This window comes from Sphaeramia orbicularis, chromosome 5 (genome assembly GCF_902148855.1).
Source record: "Sphaeramia orbicularis chromosome 5, fSphaOr1.1, whole genome shotgun sequence".
Lineage (NCBI taxonomy): Eukaryota > Metazoa > Chordata > Actinopteri > Kurtiformes > Apogonidae > Sphaeramia > Sphaeramia orbicularis.
The window spans coordinates 27188744-27210061 of NC_043961.1; positions in this window are offsets into that span (position 1 = coordinate 27188744).

Here is a 21318-nt window from a genome sequence, read left to right on the forward strand (position 1 = left end):
AGTTCTACTGTTTACGTGTTGCCAGTGTGAAATTGTTTTGGAAGAAATTAAATATAAATTGGCCTGTTCCATTTCAGTTTAAGTTGCTTACATTCTTTCCTAAATCTTTCTGTCATCAGCCTAAAATACATTATTTAATGTATGATTTTTACAATATGTTGTGTATATTGTTTGCCCATATTGTCACTGACTTACTTATTTCTATTTTGTAGTTTCACACCAGGCAAGCGTTGTCTAAAATCAGCATATTTTCTTTTTTTTTAGAATAAACATTTTATAATGAAACATCTCTTGTGTTCTTTCGCACATGAAATCACTTAGATGAAATGAGAGACACAGGTTGTTATAATGTTATAATCAACAATATCTTATGATGCAACATCTGAACCTGTTTAATGGTGTGGCTCAGCAATTTCTTGCTGATCCAGAAGACAATCCAGATCCAAGATCATATTTGGACATCATATAGATGTTATAAGTCCTATTTGATGCCCATTCATACTCAGGTTAATAAGAGCATCTACAGAACTGATACTGAAATTGTGTCCATTCTACCCCAACTGATTTGAACATGAATCCAAATAAAGATGTTTTAGGGATGGATTTATAAAATATATCATTATTTTAGTGCATTTAAGACATAGCAGATCTGTTCAGTGTAGTATATAAAATCTAAGACGATGACGAGACAATTATCTAATATTAACAAATGAAAGTAATCTCTGTATTAAACTACTGTTAAATCTATATATACACAGAATTTAAATTTTTCATCAAATTCCCCATAGTAATTTTACAAATTTTTAGTTGGTGGATTGCTTCTCTTGCTCTTTATCTCCAACTATATTACATATTTCTACCCTGATACTGCTGATGCAGTAGTATCAACATCCCACTTACTGATAAACATCTGCTTAATGTCAAATAAAACTCCTGCCAACTGCTCGGAGGAACTGGACAGAGTAACAATGTAACCTCTACTCAAGACAGATACATCACTTGCTAAAATAACACGTGTTATTGTTACTAGCGATTTAAATAAAATTTTGCAAAGCATTTGTTTACATCCTGCATTCACAGGACACAACCTCACCTCAAAGAAAATACATGATATAATAAAATGTTTATTGAGTCTTTAAAAGAGAAGGCTGTGAAAAACAGATAACACAAGACGTCACATAGATAACAATTTAATAATCCATCTCACCTTATCTAAACAATGAGCAATGAGTCCAGGTTCTGTGTAAATTGGATTAAAGAGTACATATCCAAAGCTTTGATGTTGATTTGACTATCCCATAAACATTATGGTACCCTGAAAATAAAGACTGTATAAACAGGCACAGCAACTCTCCGTCACCGCAGTCTTCTTTTGTTCTGCTGGCAGACATAAAATAAAATTTTACATTTATGCCATAAATGATTATTTAGAGTTATCATCTTCCTCATAGATTATTGCCACCTTAACTGATATCACATGACAGGTGATGGATAATACAAAGTACAGTGCATTATATGAGCAAATGACCATAGGTTCCTTCCGAGAACCCTACAAAATATGTACAAAACGTTTGATTTATGGGTTGAAGTAATCAGTGAGGTGCAAAGTGTACATACAAGTTCTACACAACTTTGGTTACATTAGAGCATCTACCTCATACACACAGTACATGAATGTCTCAGGTAAAGAAATGTCACAGAAGAGAGTATAACACTTGTGGTAGAGCCAGACGATGTTTACACGTGTGACAGCTGTGACTATTGGGCATACTGGAGTGGCACAGTAACTTTTTTCTTATACCTCCTCCTCTTGTGCAAAAATATCTTTACCCTTAATGTCAATAATGTATATTTGGACTGCTGTCTAATATTTTGATCAAATCTGCATAAATTTGTGTATTAAGGCTCAGGTGCAAAGAGTTGCACATTTAGTGGTTTCATGTCAGGACTGAGCTGCCATAGCAGGGGTTTACTTTCTTGGGTGCCTTCCATTTTTCTCTGTAATATGTGGAACCCATTAGCTTTTCCAGCATCTTATAAACAAAATGGTGTCCGAGAGTCCATCTCAAGAACATTTTTGACTTATTTCCTGTAAGCACAGGAACACTTCATGCCCAGTGCTCAAGCCCTTCAGTGGACAGAACTCACTTCCTAATAAGGTTCTACTGTGAAATATAGACTGTAACAGGAACATACTGTGGAAATTGCAGAGTTCTGTTGCTTTGTCAAGCACACCAAACTCCATTATAGATCTTGTTTTTTTTTTTGTTTTTTTAAATAAGCTTGTCCATTTCTTGGTCATGTAGGGTCTACAGACATTAAACAATGTGCAGGAATATCACCGTGACAACACTGTGCCTAAACACACGTATATGAACAGTACTGTTTTACAGAGTACAGCTTTACCATATGCTGTGGTTTGTGTACAGAGGCAACATCATATTGCCCATTTTGAGGCCAGCAATTCATGTTTTAGTCATTTTGGGAGAACCAACAGGGGTGAATCTGTGGAGGCTCAGAACCACCTGCACAGGATCATGAGTGTGAGCTAATGCTAAACATGAGTTTACTAAAGTAAAACGGTAAGCTTCATCATGCAGTGTGTAACATTGTCATTTTATGATGTTGTTAGGGTTCTATGTTAACCACAACTACAGTTGAGCCATCTATCAGGAAAAATATGTATTTCACTGAGTATAGAAGCTCTGCTTCACATGAGCAAGCTATCATACATACCTGTCAGATTCTGCTACAGAGGCCTTCTATTCAAACTCAGACCAAATTTAATGACTGCGGAGTGATGATTATCAGTACCTGACTCAGAAAAGGGTTTGATCAGTATAGTATTTTCCACACATCTTAAGTCAGTATAGGCCTCAGAGCTCCTCAGATTGTTTATTGCTTCACTATCTGTGTAACAGACTCACTAATGTACAGTAGCTCAATATGTTCATGTATATTTTCTGAGGCCACTTTTGTTATAGGCTACCTTCCATTCCTCAAATGTAGATTATCATTATTGTGTCTAATGTGTCACAGGTCGTGTTTCCACATTTTTCCCCCATTAGGAAAATGTTACCATGGAAAAGGCCAATTCAGGTTTCAGTGTCAGAGGGGGAACAGGGTGAATCACTCCGTAACTCATTCTATCTATAAGGCTGGCATCATGCCAAATGTTGTACTGGGACTCAGTATTTCAGTGTGTTTCAAGTGAAAGTCAATAAAGTTTGATGAAGTTGGTAAACCAACTACCTTATTCCTCTTCCTAAATGTGACCCTTTGTATCTATTTGGATTTACCTGCTTTCATATAACCAACATTAGAGATTTTGGATTACAGTGTAATGCTTTATCACTGGTCACTGTTAGCACTGGTAAGGATGCAAATATTTTTAATCCAAAGTAGGTTGATTTTGTGATGACCTGCTGCCTTTGAAATTAGGGGTGCAGGTACAAGCCCGGGAAACTACATGTTCAGTCAGCTTACAAACCTACTGCATGTATGTGGGTGAAAGTGATGTTGTTCTACATTGCATATATAAGTTATTTATTGCAAAAAATGTTTACTATAACTGTGTAACAGCACAACAGGAAAGAGAAAAACTAAGGATCACGCTCTCAGGTTGCATGACCCTATGCTCTCACTGAATGGTGTTCTGTGATGCTGTGCTCTGATTGGCTGGTGTTCTGTGATGCTGTGCTCTGATTGGCTGGTGTTTTGTGATGCTGTGCTCGCATTAGCTGATGTTCTGTGATTCTGCGCTTTCATTGGCTGGCGTTCTATGACGCTGCGCTCTGATTGGCTGACATTCTGTGACGCTACGCTCTGATTGGCTGGCATTCTGTGACGCTATGCTCTCATTGGCTGGTGTTCTGTGACGCTGCGTTCTCATTGGCTGGTGTTCTGTGACACTGCGCTCTCATTGGCTGGTGTTCTGTGATGCTGCGTTCTCATTGGCTGACGTTCTGTGACGCTGCACTCTCATTGGCTGGCGTTCTGTGATGCTGCACTCTCATTGGCTGACGTTCTGTGATGCTGCGTTCTCATTGGCTGGCCTTCCGTGACGGTGCACTCTCATTTGCTGGCGTTCTGTGACGCTGCGCTCTCATTGGCTGACATTCTGTGATGCTGCATTCTCATTGGCTGGTGTTCTGTGACGCTGCATTCTCATTGCCTGATGTTCTGTGACGCTCCACTCTCATTGGCTGATGTTCTGTGACACTGCGCTCTGATTGGCTGATGTTCTGTGACACTCCACTCTCATTTGCTCATGTTCTGTGACGCTGTGCTCTCATTGGCTGATGTTCTGTGATGCTCCACTCTGATTGGTTGGCGTTCTGTGACGCTGCGCTCTGGTTGATGTTCTGTGACTCTGCGCTCTCATTGGCTGACATTCTGTGACGCTGCGCTCTCATTGGCTGACGTTCTGTGATGCTCCACCTTCATTGGCTCATGTTCTGTGACGCTGCGCTCTCATTGGCTGACATTCTGTGACGCTGCACTCTCATTGGCTGACGTTCTGTGACGCTGCACTCTGATTAGGCTGATGTTCTAAGACGCTCCACTCTCATTGGCTCATGTTCTGTGACACTGCGCTCTCATTGGCTGACGTTCTGTGACGCTCCACTTTGATTGGTTGGTGTTCTGTGACGCTGTGCTCTGATTGGTTGATGTTCTGTGACTCTGCACTCTCATTGGCAGACGTTCTGTGACGCTGCGCTCTCATTTGCTGACGTTACGTGACGCTGCGCTCTCATTGGCTGACACTCTGTGACGCTGCGCTCTGATTGGTTGATGTTCTGTGACGTTGCGCTCTCATTGGCTGGCATTCTGTGACGCTGCACTCTGATTGGTGGATGTTCTGTGACGCTCCACTCTCATTGGCTGATGTTCTGTGACGCTGCGCTCTCATTGGCTGGTGTTCTGTGACGCTGTGCTCTCATTGGCTGACGTTCAGTGAAGCTATGCTCTGATTGGCAGGCATTCTTTGACACTCCGCTCTCACTGGCTGCTCAAAACAAACAAATGAATGAATGAAAAAAAGCCTGTTTTGTTTAAAATCATTGCTTCCTGGTGTTTTTTAAGGCTAAAAACTCAAAAAAGACTGTTCTAGGTAATTTGCAAATGCCCATATTCCTGTGACTTTAATAAAAGAAGCCTCAAATCATCACAACTTTCACCGCAATTTTTTGGAAAAGCTGCCGCAAAAGCAGGCATTTTAGGCCGCAACAATCAAAAAAAAAATTACATGAAATCCTGGAGGGATTGTATTTTGTGCATAATCACTGGGGGTCAGGTAGAGGGACGTAGACAAACAGCAACTGAGGAAGTACAGATGACAATGGAGGTTTGAGATCAGGCATTGTGTTACAGAAATTACCCTGTCGCTGTAAAATTGTTATCAACATGTTGTGCTGAAACTTCAGTATTCAGAGTTTGTGGGGTTTGTCGAAGCTGGCTGGCAGCTAACCTCATGACTGAAAGTAATATCAGTGATCCACATGTTGCATTATCACCTTTGTTGAAACTGTGTTTTACATCAAGGAGTCAGGTTGTTCCCCCGCTACATTATAAATCACATAATCAGGCCAATGGATGACACACTGAGATGAGATAAATTGTTAGGTGATAGTACCACCAGAAAAAATCAATTATGGTGATTAGAAATGAATTACAGCAATTAACAGTGGTATTCAAATCTAAGCACATAAGTAGAGCATAATGAGAAGCCTTAGTAAACAGTAAGTACTTAGGGTATATATATGACATGTATATAGTATAATATGCCTTTAATATGAGCAAGAGTAATTGTGTAGTTTGTGTCACATGACGAGTATGGGCTGCAAAGGTAAAGAATATCTATATCTCTCTTTGTCTGTACGACTTGTCACATTACTATAAACTCAGGACATTTGTTAAAGTCTTTATCAGCCACTGAATACAATATCTTAAAATGGTATCATTACTGAATATGCTGTGTTGAGATTTGAATATCATTTCATTTATTTATGTGAAATGTTTTACAGCGAGGTTCAAATTCAAACATTGGTGAAATAAATTACATCACATTACTTTTACAGCAGTAAAATTGTGTCACTGCTAAGGTGAGATGTGCGGATGAGAACAGTAAATCTACATTAATGCAGTAATATAAAAAAAAGTCATCCTCAGGACCCTGCCCCTTATGGGCTTTGAGAGACAAGAGACAAGTCAGCAATCATCACTTTACAAACCACATAATGGGAAAAAAAGGAATGGAATGGAAAAAGTTCTGAGGTAGTAGCTACCTGTAGGAAAAAGCAATAAAAATGATATTCAGTAAAATAACTTGTAAACAACATACGCTGCATGGATGAGTCTACAACTGTCTTTGGAGCATGTATTATTATATCAGCCACAATATACTCATATGTAGGACTTACACCAAATTAAAAAAAAAAAGTATATTTGCTATCAAGTTCAACAGACATTCTGCATAACACCTTTAATATATTCAAAATATTTTCAAAATATGAAAATATCTAAATGTGTGTGGGTATCCAGTCCAGGTTACAATGTCTTTTTAATACAGTGCATGCGTTTTGCTTTTTCATCATTTTAGGAACCAACTATTTTGAGTATGTGCTGCACATAAAAGTCAATGAAATCAGGTTTATCTATTGATCCTGATAACTCATCACACGTTAACACATTTTTTGACACAATCCTGTAGAAATTATGACTGCTTTATCAGTTATTTGAGTAGCAGGTGATCAAGCTATTGACAGGTTTTGAGTTATGATACTCTGAAGTTAACCTGCCTTGAAGCACAGGCCAAGGCCAAAGATAACTTAACCCACTGATCAGTGCTTTCATGTACATATTTATGCAGATATGTATTAGCTAAAGTGTGTGTTTGTTTTACAGTTAAAAGTCATGAGTGAGTCTCAGAGAAAAGAAGTTAGATATGAGACACTTCTTTGTTAAACTGTGAGAGACAAGTGGTTTAGTACATTATTTAGGGTAATTAGCTGAAAGATCCTTTTTGCACTGAATAATTATTTATATTGGCAGTTAATTTCCACTGATTCTTTTTATTTCCCTGTATTTTCCTTCCTGAACCTAACAGCAAAGTTTCAATAAATGTTATATAATTGTCTGTAAGTATGTACACAGGTTACTGGTTAAATGAAATTTGCGTAAAAGCAAAGTGGAAACTAAAAAAAACAAACAAACCACTGTTCAAAAGCATCTATTGGTAGCTTAAAAGACTATTTATAATATCTAGAGCAGTGATTATGCATGTGGCAGACATGAAATCTCATAATTTCACTTGTTTAGGAGGTTTTGAGAGCTAAAAGCCTGTTTTCTCTACTGCCCAACTGAAAAGGCCAACATTTCTGTCACTAAACATTAATGGAGCTTAACACCTCATTATGCTATTTTATCACTTACATCTCTAGCAGTTTATTAAGCTTATCTACAGTACATTTTATCAGTCACATTTCTGTACTTATACGTTTTCATTTTGACACACAGTGCTAGTTAGGACTCAAAGATTATTGATTTCAAGACATTACAACAGAAAATTACTCATTTAACATTGCGTCTTTTTATGTGTAACCAGCATGTTTTATGAATCACTGTATTTGTAGGTATTGTCTGTTGACTGTGCAAATATTGTAATCATATTTTGGTACATCTAGCTAAGGAATTAACAAAGCAATGTGTTAAAGCTGGTTTGGTCCAACTAAATTATTGTGTTTTTGATGTTATTATACTTTTTCTTTTGATAAATGTTATTCATTGTAAACAAATACTACCTTTTATGTAGTTGTTAACAACCTCACGTTGGAGGTAACAGGCTTGTAAAGGGGGGTTCCTCAAGGTTCTGTTTTAGGCCACTTTTTGTTATTGTTGTATTAACCTCCTTTTGGATCGATTATTAGGAATTTCAACTTCATCTCATTTTTATGCAGACAACATCCAATTATATTCATTCCAAGACTTAAATCCATGAATGATCCATCCTAATTGACTACCAGTCCATTATCATGAAGTGATTTATTGATAACTACCGCCAGTTGAATTCAGGCAAAACAGAAATTCTGATTATTGCTCCTGACAATAAAACTTCTCTCACCAGAAAATGATTTGTTTTTCTATGGTATTGTGATAGTCGTTTTCACTTGAGGAATATTTCTAAATAAGAAAGAGGGGCTCAAAGACTGAATTAGAAATTAATATCCATGCTTGTATTTCTTCACATTTAGATTATTGTAATCTATGATTTATTTGTCTGAATAAATCATCTATTGATCATAATCAGTCTGTAGAAAATGCTGTCACTGGTCAATTTTATAATTCAGATTAAAAGTTAAGTTTTGACTTTTAAGGCTGAGCTTGAACCAGCCCTAAAATATATTCTAGACCTCTTAGAAACACATTCCAACCACTGCTCAAGGTTCCCTCGTTTTAGATCAGAGGGATTATTCCCTTGGGTCAGTGGCTCCCACATCATGGAATGCATTTGCCCTGTTTTTACACTGTTTTAAAAAGCAGCTAAATACCTTTTTATTAAGACAAAGTATTAGTCAGAATGGAGTATTTCTGGTTTATGTTTCATCATTTTTATATTGTATTATGCTTTTTGCATATATTATTGTCGGGCTGTATCATGAAAACTTCATCTGAGTGAAACACCCTGTGAAAAGTGCTATGCAAATTAATCTTTACTATTTACTGACATTTTCATTTTATTTGAAAAATATTAACATACCTAAATGAGTCAGAGACATAAGAGAGTGCAGCTACACTCACAAAACTAACAATAATACATTTTAACAGTGGATCCATCTGCTATAATACAGAAAAAAGAGGAAGAAGTCTGTTCAGAGACTTTATGGACCACATGAACATGGACCCGTTTCACCTGTACATATAAACAGTTCATTGTAAAGTTAAAAAAAAAAAAAGTGTTCAACTTCCAATGAACACAATCAATTTCCTCACTTAGAACTTCCTAAATTCTTCCAATCCAGACATTGGACCTTCAATAATTTGTGCACATCATTATAGTAGAGGCCAATCACATAATTAATACCAGACCTTACAAAGATAAAACAACCCAAAGGCAAAAAAAATGTAACTGAAATTCAATAAAGAACAAACACTCTTGGATAAAACTTGTGCTACTCAGATTGAATCAGTCCTCAAAAGGGCTGTCATTTTAATGTGGTAGTAAACACTGCCCCCCTGTGACCATTTATCTCAGTATCGGTGCTTGTAACTGCCTCAGATATGGTTGGCGTAGCCCTCCCCACCATCTGCAGTGTCTACAGTTTTGGTTCGCTGAGTCTGCACTGATGCGTACAGATCAGAGATGTTGGACACGGTGTCTGTGTGATCGGCGTCCTTCTCTGACTCCAGCGGCTCCGCTAACTGAACCACCTCTGAGTACTGGATCTGTGAGAAACTGCGTCCAGACTGTGGCCTGGGGGCCTTCAGGGTCAGGTTGGCGTAGCAATCCTGAATTTTGTACAGAAAAGAGAATCAATATCACAGCATTTAACTGTATACAATGTTGCCTATACTGTATTTACAGAGAATACAATAGCCATATTTTGCTGATCTCTCATTCTTTTCTTTCTTTTTTTTTCTTTTTCTTTTTTTTTTACAAACAGATCCTGGTAGTGTACAAGTCCTTTATTGTGCACTTGTGTTTTTGTTTGTGATGCAGTTTCTATTTCTTTTTATGCGCAGTATCTTGGTCTTCAAGGAGGAATAAAACCAAAAATAAAGCATTTACCTGTGAGTCAGTAGTGACTCTCTGTTGATCCCTCAAAGATGAAGAGCTAACAGATGAGTTTGGTGGATCAATTTCTGTGCAAGTCACGTCTGTGAACAACAATATCACACATTGAACAGACACAGACTTTTGTGTCTCACCGTGCTTGTGAGGACACTCATTTGCAGACCTTTCTGTGACCACAACCACCAAGTGCCATGAGTTTTAACATCAATAAATATTAAAGCACCAGTTAAAATACTGATACCTATAATACTAATATTGTCCTCCCAAACATATGTAACCCATAAAGGCCCAAACATCCACTGATGACTAAAACCATCAACTGATGTACATGTTTAATACCTGTTGATCCATTAATCCTATCAATACATGTAAATAATTGGTGTAAAATACAGTTTGTCATCTTTTCATGGTCATCAGATATGACCCATTTGGACGTTCAGAGGCTACAAAGTGAACATGGAAACACTGTCATCCTCTACAACATTGATTCACCAGTAAAACCTATGGAGTTTGATCGATGACAGTGGATGGAAACACTGGGTTTATGTTCAGTTAATGACATATTTTACTGAAGTCACTTTTTCTTTAGTTTTCTCTGTTTTTGATATAATAACCAGTGACTTTAATCTGAGCTTTTAGGAACATCTACATGATCAGTATGTTAAATATAGGAAAATATCTGATTTGTACTGATAAAATGCAAAATACAGAGAATAATATTATAATAAATGTTAATAAATTACTTGAGAAAGGTTAAATAGAGAGAAAAATTCATCTGGGAACTGTCACAAAAATAGTGCTGGGTCTTTACAGGTTAAATACCCAAATTTGTCCACACAAAGACATCCACACACATACAGTACTTACTTATTTGTGAGTAGTTTATGTTTCCATAAATAGGATTTTCCTTAATCGTCCTTTGGCTCTGGCTGAATTTTGATATAAAGATATAAGAGAATTAGTTTTTAATGACAGTCACAAATAAAACTGAAAAGACTTCTTTGATTTTAATCAGACACTCTTACCTTTCTCTTTGCTGACAGGTTTTCTTTCCTGTTTCAGTAAACAGAACGACCCATTTAACAGTAGATAACAAATGTGACTTTGTTTTTACATTTGAAAATGTTATTACCTGAGCAACATTTTGATGCACAGCAAAAAATATTCCAAGCTAACGAGATGACCAGTAACCCAACGAGAACTCCATAAACTGCGTAATGATAATGACACAAAAAGGCCCAGGCTCCTGAAAGACAAAGGAAGGGTTAAAATTACTTTTGAACAACATTACATGAATCAAAATTGATTGTGCCATTTGTCAAAAAAACAAAACTCCCACATGGTGACAAGAACAATAAATAAATGAAAACACTCAGGGAAAAGATAAAATGAAGTAAGAGATAAGCAACAACCAAAGCAAAAACATAAAACAGCATTGAAAACTCAAATTGACAAAATTAAAGGGTATAAAAACAAGTAAAGAAGCGTGAGATGTTACAGTGTTGTGTTTGGTTAATAACAGAACTTATATGTGTGATTCTTTAGGTTTGTCTGTGTCTGACCAAATAAGTCCATCGAGGCCTTTCTGCATGGTCTGTGCATTCACTGATCCAATGTAATTCAAGTAAGGGGTCCAGGTTTTAGTCGTATTTTTAATAAAACATAATTAGCAAATTGTAAGGCCACGCTATATCAAAGACAGAAGGAATAAAACATTGTTCAATATTACAAAACAAGACGGAATCATTAGCAAAAACTGTCAGTGAAGCAGTGAGTAGTTTTCCTGGTGTGCACTCTCATAGTGAACACCTGTCAAAGACACAGAACTTCTGTTTTGGCTTGAAAAATATTTTTAAAAGAGCGGTTTTGTCAAGCTCAACTGGTCTAAACTGTGTCTGTAAATCTGTGCGGTTGTTGAACACAGCCTGCTGTACAGTCTAATTTGGATTTGAAGCTGCCTGTTGGTTTGTTATTGAAAGTCTGGCAAGAATACATGATCAAACGTGACAGGCCAAGTATCTTTCAGTTTTTATAGTCAGCACTCGGCAAGTAATCCAGCACTAAAATCCATCTGGCCAATATTTAAAGCTGTAACCATGTAGTCCTAACAATGTTTCAATCTGCTGGAATGAAACAAGACAGTAAAATCAATCATGGGATAGCTGCTCTTCCAAGTTAAGTCCGTTTTTATTTATATAGCCCCGTAGCACAAAGCACAAATTTGCTTCAAGGGGTTTCACAACAACGCACATTATAAAGTCCCTTTAGTGAATGATTTACTCTGACACTTCCTTTGTGGATCTGCAGTGCAGTGAGCAGTAGGAGATGTGGTTTTCTGAGCCACTTGCAAACAGGGATGTGTGAGCTGCAGACTGTTTTTTGCAGCAAAATACATCCTGAGAACATTTTGTATGCATTTCCTATTTCATAAAGCATTTGCAAAACATGCCTCATGTTCATACTCTAGCAACTGCTCTGGAACTGTATCAGAGCTGGTTTCAATTATTCAAGTATCATCATAATCATCTTATACCATCTGAACTGTTGTTCGGATGGTATAAGAAATGCAATGAAACACTAAGAATTTATTAGTTTTAGCTTCACTCCATTGGTTGCCAGTGCGTTTTAGAGTTGATTTTAAAATTCTTTTATTTGTTTTTAAATGTTTGAATGGCCTTGCCCCCTCCTACCTGTCTGACCTGGTCCACCCCTACGCCCCCTCTCGTGCTCTCAGGTCAGCAGATCAGCTGCAGCTTGTGGTTCCAAAAACTAAAAAGAAGCTTTGTGGGGACCGTGCCTTTTCTGTTGTCGCCCCAAAGTTGTGGAACCAGTTGCCCTTAGTTGTTAGACAGGCTCAGTCTTTACCTGTCTTTAAATCACATTTAAAAATGCACTTTTTCTCATTAGCTTTTAATCAGTGAGTGACGTGTTTTTTTTATGCTGTTTTTAACAGATTTTAACTTGTCTTTGTTTTGATGATGTTTGTATTGTGTTGTTCGTAGCCCACTTAACACCCTGTGTTTTCACTAGTTTTATTTACTTATTTAATCCCTTGTTTTATGTTTGGTTACGGCACTTTGGTCAGGTGTAAAGTTCTTAAAGTGCTTTATAAATGAAGTTGGTATGGTATGGTATGGTATGGTATGGTATGGTATGGTATGGTATGGTATGGTATGGTATGGTATGGTATTACTCTTATATATTATCACATGTTGGTATTTGAGGATGTGCTGTTCAGTGTCTATTTTTATTCATTTTATGCTGCGGTTTTACCTCATCATAGAGTGCAACACTTTTGCACAATGTTGCAAGTCACCTTTGAGCAAAGTAGCAACTAATTAACCCCAAGAGTAATAAGCAAACATGTTAATTAGTGTATTACAGTGATGTATTCAGTTGCAGGTTCATTATGCGATTAATTACAATTAATTAAATTGTTTATGTGACGGTATCACGTTGAAAACTCTGTACTGAATTCATGAATTTACATTAGTCATTAGTCAAAGGTTCAGCACTGATAGTGAGTACAGATCATTATCATAATATTCATGAGGTAATTTACATTTTACAAGGGTTTTTTTTCCCCCTTTTTAACCCATAAGGACCCAAACAGCCACCAACAACCAAAACCATCTACTGATCTAAAATGTTTAATACCTATTGATTAATTAATCCTATTAATATATGTAAATAATTGGTGTAGAATACAGTTTGTCATCTTTTCATGGTCATCAGATATGACCCATTTGGACATTCAGAGGCTTCGTAGTGAACATGGAAACACCATCATTTTCTACGACATTGATTCACCAGTAAAACCCATAGAGTTGGATCAAAGACAGTGGATGGAAACACTTGTTTTATGTTCAGTTGATGATATATTCCGCTGAAAAAGTTACTTTTTCTTCAGTTTTCCCTTTTTTTGTTATAATAACCCTCAACTTTAATTTGAGCTTTTATGAACATCTACATTTTTATGGTCATCTGCATGATCAGTGAATTAAAGACAGTAAAATACCTGATGTTCACTGAAAAAAGTAAAATACAGAGGATAATATTAGAATAAATGGTGATAAATCACTAAAGAAAGGTTAAAACAGAGAGAAAAATACATTTGGTAACTGCCACAAAAGTAGGTCTGGGTCTTTATGGGTTAATGCATTCATCCTACAGTCTTAGTTGCAAAGTTCTGCTTTAACTTGGCTTTTGTTCGGTCTTTACTGATCCCTCAAGGAACTTTTCATCCCAAAATCTCTCATTAGGAGTTTTGAATGTAATCTGGAACAACAGACAAAACCTACTCTTTGAATTCTGTGTCCATAAGCTGATTACGAATTAACCATTTTGTTTTACATGCTCTTATGTGATGTTTGCAATGAAAAAAAAAGTTAAAGCCGCTAAATTGATCTGGTGATGTTATTTTATGGAACCAGTTACATTCAGCATCTTTGCCACAAACATTGCTGTTAACGGCATCAAAGTCTGGCATCAGTCCTCACCGGATGATACACCGCTTCTGCAGCTAAAATTACAATGTTATATCTTCATTTAGGACTTACCATCTGTGTGTGTCTTATTGCAACAGCCTTCCATGGCCAAATAAAGTGAGTTCCTTCTCTGTCTCTCCTACTGTTTCTGTGATAAACACGGCAGCAGCATCTGTTTATGCTCAGTGTGATGGTATTCAACAGCAGAACCAAACAGGCAGTTATGTGTTACAGGATGTGTGCTGCTGCAAAAAAACCACAAAGAGACACAAAATGAGTCTGTGAAATATTATCAAATATGTGCTTAGTTGGGGTGAAATATCCATTTTTAGCTTTAATCACACTGTTTCTCAGCACTGTTTTTCTTTCTTTAGTGGCGATAATGTGATAATGATGGTGTTGCTCATGTTGGTGATCTTTTTTTAGTTCATGCTGTGGATGTTTATATTTACATATTCACATTGTTCTAATTCTGATGATACAGTCGACTGGTCTTATAATTAATGTTCCAGAATTCAGTACTTCATTTAGTATGCAATTTTCACGTAGGAAGATCAAACTAGGACCGAAACTGTTGTGTTCCCTGAGGCTGAAGCATTCAATGAGTCTAAAATCCATGACTGAAGTGTTTACTAATACTGCTGATCTTTGTCAACGAGAAAATAAAAAGGATGCAGATGCAGGTTATTTATTTATTTATTTAAGAAAGCATCAAAACAACAAAACAACACTTTCAACTAAATCATGACTTATCAGAAAAAAATATTAAGCAGCTACTGGCAACAGATCAAAGCATCAGAGAGCAATAAAGTACCACAGAAGCTATAACCGCACAAACCACACAACATATATTTATTGCAGAGCATCAACATTTTTATGTTTGCATTTCACCATCATTTCTGTTCCCAGGCTATTTAAAAGAAGCTGTATGATTCTCCATCATTAAAGGAGCTTTTTTTTTTTTTTTTTTTTTTTTTTACAAATAACATGGAGTATTCTGATAAATAAAAACAAATATCAACATTTCAGTTTTATAAATTTTATTTCACTCATCAACACTGCTTCAACAGAAATGGAAGGGAGTTAATTGCAAAGTGTGAATTTAGATCTGACACATCTACCGGTAGTATTCAGTCTGTTTTTTACACATCCCACATACCAGCACTGAGTCTTTTCCTGTAGGTAATGCCATCGTTTATTTTATATGTCAGCTTCTGTCCATCATTTTTCATGAAATTACAGTCATGATGATTCACAGAAGCAGTTTCTAAATAAAATTCAAAGGAAGCTGTGCATTGTTGTTTAACAGAGGTTTTGTATATCCAATTATAAAGCTGTTATTTCAGTCCAGGTGATAAGTTCATATAATGCAAGATACCAAGAAGATGCATTTTATGACACAAATATTTTGAATCTGTTTTGATGTCTTCAGAGTGCCATAGCTGACATCCAGTATGGGGAGAAAATGAGATGAGTTTTATAATTACTAAATTTGTATAGTTAGGTACAATACAGTGGAAATGTTCTGGGCCAACATTTGGTTTGCTGGTTTGGTAAAGTAAGTAACCACAGAAATCCCATGGGACAGTCATGACGTTTATAGCAATAAAAAACAGTAACCACAGCCCTTTGTAATGTAAGATTTTTTTTTTTTTTTTTTTTTTGAGCAGCACAAACACAGTGATGCAAAGAGGACATAAAATATAGAAACATTTACAGACATACATACATGTGGTCAATATGAAGAGATATATAATTAACCCATAAGGACCCGGTGTGACTTTTGTGGCAGTTACCAAATGAATTTTTCTCTCTGTTTAACCTTTCCTAGGTGATTTATCACCATTTATTGTAAGATTATCCTCTGATATTTGCCTTTTTTCCCCAGGGGAAATCTTGTATTTTCTGATGTTTAATTGTCTGTCTTATAGATGTTCATAAAAGCACAGAGTAAAGTCAGTTGGTTATTATATCAAAACAGAAAAAAAAAACTGAAGAAATAGTAACTTTTTCAGTAAAATATATCATTAACTGAACATAAACCCTGTGTTTCCATCCACTGTCATTGATCCAACTCCATGGGTTTTACTGGTGAATCAATGTTGTAGCAGATGATGGTGTTTCCATGGTAACTACAGAGCCTCTGAATGTCCAAATGGGTCATATCTGATGACCATGAAAAGATGACAAACTTTTACACCAATTTTACACCAATTATTTGCATGTATTAATAGGATTAGTGGATGAACAGCTTAGATCAATACATGTTTTTGGTCAACAGTGGGTGTTTGGGTCTTTATGGACATGAGTAGAAAAGAAAATAAAACCAAACCTTTTGTTTTGAAAATCTGGAGGGTATGAAGTGGGGATGGTTTGTGGAGTAACAGTATTAAATGGTGGTGAGGCAAGCACATTATCATTAAAATGAAGTTCTATGGAGTGACGTCAAGAGGAATCAGCTCTGAATGGAATATAGGAAAGGAGCACAAGATTTAAGGAAACAGATAACATTGTCTTTCATGTTAAAAAAGACAATCTGTAAAAATTTTGTGATTTTTTTAGGCTCAGTGTGTGGCATTCAGTGACATCTAGTGGTGAGGTTATAGATAGTAATGAACCTTAACATTGAATTGCCTTTGTGCATGAAATACGCATAAATAATCTTGCCTTTTCCTTGCCCTAGCCCTAATAATGGGTAATATTTGTTAAAAAAAAAAAAAAAAAAAAAAAAAAAAAGGACAAGAAGAAGAGGATGTCCAGATTTGCTGCTAATCCTGCTGTATTTTAATAGCTGCTTTTAAATTATTTGCTTTTAAATTGCTTGCTTTTATTTCATCTATGCTATACATTATTTATCGCTATCTGCTATTTTATGTTTTTTCTATTTATCATATATAAGACTATACATCTCGCCACTTATACGGACATTTCTGCCTTATTACCTCCTAATATTGTTACTGGCAGCAGGTCTGCCATTGCACACTATCTGCTGCTTTTGCCCACCCACTTTTGTGTATATTTTCTTTTCTTCTCTTGTTCGTTTAATGTGTCACTCTTAGCCCTCCTAATTGCCCTTCTGGGATAAATAAAGTTTTTTTCTGATTCTGATAGATCCCTTAAATCCCCCCTAAATCTTCCAAACTTGAACCTTAAATAAAAGGTTGTCTTTAAATGGATGTCTTAAGAACATGAACTCACACAGATTCATTAACCAATGTGCCAGTAGATTTCATTTCATTTTAAACCCCTCTGTCCAGCTCTGCTCTGCTCAGCCAGCTGTGCAGGGGTTCACCTTTTTGACAGGGCAGGTTTTCCTTCAAAGATGTAAGAGATTTAGAAATGCAAATGAGCCACACTGACATCTTGAGGTCTACTGCTCTCATCACAACTACCACTGCTTCACTCCTGTGAGTTACCTTTGGGGTTTCTGCTTCTCCCTCACAAACTGGGCCGAGACATCAAGGTCTTATTTCTTTCCATCAGCCTTATTATTGGTGGGATAAATATTGAGATCATTTAATAACTAACAGACTGCACTGAAAGTGTTGGTTAAATGTGGAAGTGTTATCACCAAAATGTGTTTTTCAAATGTATTTTTTATAACACATGAACTGTACAGTGAGTGACACTCTTCACAAGCCTGCAATATAGAAATATACAAAGAACACATTTACAAACGCTGCATAAATGTGTTAAAAATCTAACTTATTAACTTTATTAACTAAACTTATTTACTTATTAATTAAAAATTACTACTTTTCATATAGAGGAGCAATTTCATCTAATATTTCTTGTATGTTATCTTATTATGTTTTTAAATACAACTTTGTCTTGTTTGTTTTAATTTCCTAGTTAAATTATTCAATTTACATTTTTACACATCTTAACCCTTTCATGCATAGTGGTCACTACAGTGGACAGTTACTCTACAGCTTTACTCTTGTATATTCATGGGTTTTGTTGTTTTAGTTCCATGTCAACCAACACAGTGGACACTTTATGCATCATCTCATACACTGCAATTCATACCATTATTGTAACTTTGCTGTTCTTGATTGGTTCTTGAGTGGAAATCAATTGTTAATATTTATTTTTTGCATATTATCTCCATGAAGTGAGTAATAACTAGTATTAGAATATGTTAAAATGTGAGAAAACATCAGATTAGCTGCATTAAACATCGTTTCATTTCACTGTTTTCATATCACTTTATGATATTGGGTTTTAAATACATGTTTCTTTGCTTCAAGAATAAAATTCATGGTGTAGCTGAGTGGACATTTTTGTAACTCCATGAAAAACAGGTTGATTTAAAAAAAAAAAAAATTCAATCACATTGTGTTTTTTTTTCATGCCTAAAGAGGAATAAAACACTCAGGAAAAAAAATCTTGATTAAGGTTCTCATAATTCATTCATGAAAGGGTTAAATTCTCTTGGTATTCAGTGTGGACGGCAAAGTAAGGTTTCCTTTGTACAGGGAAACCTGTTTCTTTACTGTACACATGACAATAAAACGCTTTGAATCTTGAATCTCTTTGAAAATATGACATGTATAGATTTGAGATGCTCGCAGCTCTCTCCTGACAGCACAGTGATTGATGGACAGGGTGTAGTACTTAGGAACTATACTAGACAATAAGCTGATGTTTGAGAGAAATACTGACATGATCTATAAGAAAAGCTCTTCTGTCTCAGGAAACTCTTGAAATTCCAGGTTAACTCAACCCTGATGACCATGTTTTATTGTTCTTTTATCAAGTCTGTGATTACCTTTTTCTTTATTTGTTGGTTCCAATCACTTAAGTTAAAGCACAAAAACCTATTCAATAGGTGGTTAATGTCTGCACTAAAATAACTGGCACTGCTCAAAAAACTTGACAGGACCTTTACAACAAACAGTTGTATAACAAAGCAGAATTCATCTTGTTAGATTGCTCTCATTCTCTCCATCAGCAGTTTTATTTTCTTCCATCTGGTTCACTTCTCAGACTTCCACCTGTTAAAACTAACAGATACAAACATTCCTTTGTACCTTCAGCTACTGCCCTACTAAACTCCAGGAGAAAAAGATAGAGTTTACCTGTAGTGTTGTTTCTTACTCTCTTTGTTTTTTTTATTGGTTTGAAATCCTGTGGCTTATATCTAAACATTTTATCTACAGTATATTTTTACCCTTATTGATTAAGTATATTTATTTTATCACGTATTGTTATTTGATAGACGGATGTGCACAACAATTGCCCCATTGGGGACAAAAAAGGTATTATTTGATTGATTGATTGATTGATTGATTGACTGATTGGTTGATTAGTGTTTGCTCGCAGAGGATTCTGTTGGGTTTCTGTAAATTGGCTTACAGTCAGGTTTCGACTGACTCAATATATAGTGTCATGAGATAACTTTTGTTATGATTTGGCACTATATAAATAAAATTTGACTGATTGATTGATTGGTTGATTGATTGATTGATTGATTGAATATTATTAACATTGTCATTCTTTTTTTGTAAATATCATATTCACTACAGGAAAAAAAATTATGCCCTCCTATGTCTAACTTATTGATAAAGTCAAACTAATTTTGTCCTACCTGAAAACTGGATTAGTTGTTTTTTTTATTTATTTGTTTGTTTGTTTGTTTGTTTGTTTGTTTGTTTGTTTGTTTGTTTGTTTGCAGCCTGATGTACACTACCGGTCAAAAGTTTTAGAACACCCCAATTTTCCCAGAATTTCATTGAAAATGATGCAGTTTAATGTCTCAGTGTAATCTGAAATCAAAGCATAGAACAAATAAACAATTGAAGTTAAAAAAGAAATTATGGGATCAATTTAGAAACCAAAATGTATTCTAAACTTTTGACTCATCAAAGTAGCCACCTTTTGCAGATATAACAGTTGAACAAACTCGTGGCATTCTTTCCACAATGGAAATCAACTATTCTTCAGAAAGTTCTTCCCAACTCTGTTGCAGAAGTTTCCATAAATGTGTAGCACTTGTAGGTTGCTTTGCTTTCACTCTTCTGTCCAGTTCATCCCAAACCAGCTCCATGGGGTTTAAGTCTGGAGACTGTGCTGGCCATTCCATGTTTTCAAGCGTACCATCTTGTTCTTTTTTCTTAACGTATTTCTGGCATAGCTTGGACTTATGTTTTAGGTCATTATCTTGCTGTAGGATGAACCCCTGACCAACTAGGTGCATCCCAGAGGGTACTGCATGGCGCTGCAGAATGCTGTGGTAGCAGTTTTTGTTCAGGGTGCCTTTCACTCTGTACAAGTCACCGACCCTGGATCCAGCAAAACAGCCCCTGACCATCACACTTCCTCCTCCTTGTTTGACAGTTGACGTCACACACTGAGGAACCATCCTTTCACCTACTCAATGGCGTACATAAGTCCTGCGGGATGAACTGAAGATTTCAATTTTTGATTCATCAGTCCATAACACCTTCTTCCAGTCTTCAGTAGTCCACTGGTGGTGTTTCATGGCCCAGACAAGTCTCTTTTTCTTATTCTGAAGTCTCAGTAATGGCTTTCTAGCTGCAACTGGACCCATCAAACCTGCAACTGGAAGTCTTCTCTTCACAGTTAAACTGAGACTTGCTTACTACGACCACTACTGAGCTGTGCTTGAAGCTGTTGTCCTGTGAGTCTCCTATCACACAAGCTGTTGACTCTCAGAAACTTGTCTTCTGATTCTGTTGTGTCTTTGGCTCTGCCAGACCTCTTCTTGTCAGCATTTCCCCCAGTTTCTGAGTGCCTTTGATGGTGAAGGAAACTGGACTTACTGACACCTTGACTTTCTTGGCAATTTCTCTGTAGGACAGACCTACATTTTTTAGTGTTATGATGGTCTGTCTCTCTTCTATCGTTAATTGCCTTTTCCTCATTATTTTTTATAGTAACACACTACTTTCTGCAGTGCAATACTGTTCAAATAATGCTCACAACAGTATGGTACCAAAGTGTGTTCCAACACTACTTTTATGCAGACACAGGGGGTTGGAAGGAATTCACAAACGCTGGGACACCTGTAGGAAT